Raw genomic sequence first — 406 nt, forward strand, 5'->3', positions numbered from 1 at the left:
CCATTGTAGAACGGAATTTTTTCTGTTCATGCATGAGAATACACACATAAACCATTTATTACTGAACGAAGAATCCTTTTATCAAGTTTCTACTTTGTACTGGAGCTTTCAGATTTAGCATCTGTTTTGGCACCTTACGGAAACAAACATAATTTACTGTTTATTTCCAGCCATTGATTCTACAGCATATCTACGCACCACTTCTTTTTCAGATTCTTGTAAACTGTATGACATTGATTTTGATCTTCTATAACATTTCTCCTGTCTTTCAGAACTATCCATTCAAATATCAGGTATTCTGGGTAATCTTTTGTGATGTCATGTTTAGCACAATAATTTTCTGAGTAAATCCAACGTTCCAGGAATCTTTATATTTTAGTTGCATTTATTGCACGATCTAGAAGAG

This window comes from Aegilops tauschii, chromosome 7, assembly GCF_002575655.3.
Source record: "Aegilops tauschii subsp. strangulata cultivar AL8/78 chromosome 7, Aet v6.0, whole genome shotgun sequence".
NCBI lineage: Eukaryota > Viridiplantae > Streptophyta > Magnoliopsida > Poales > Poaceae > Aegilops > Aegilops tauschii.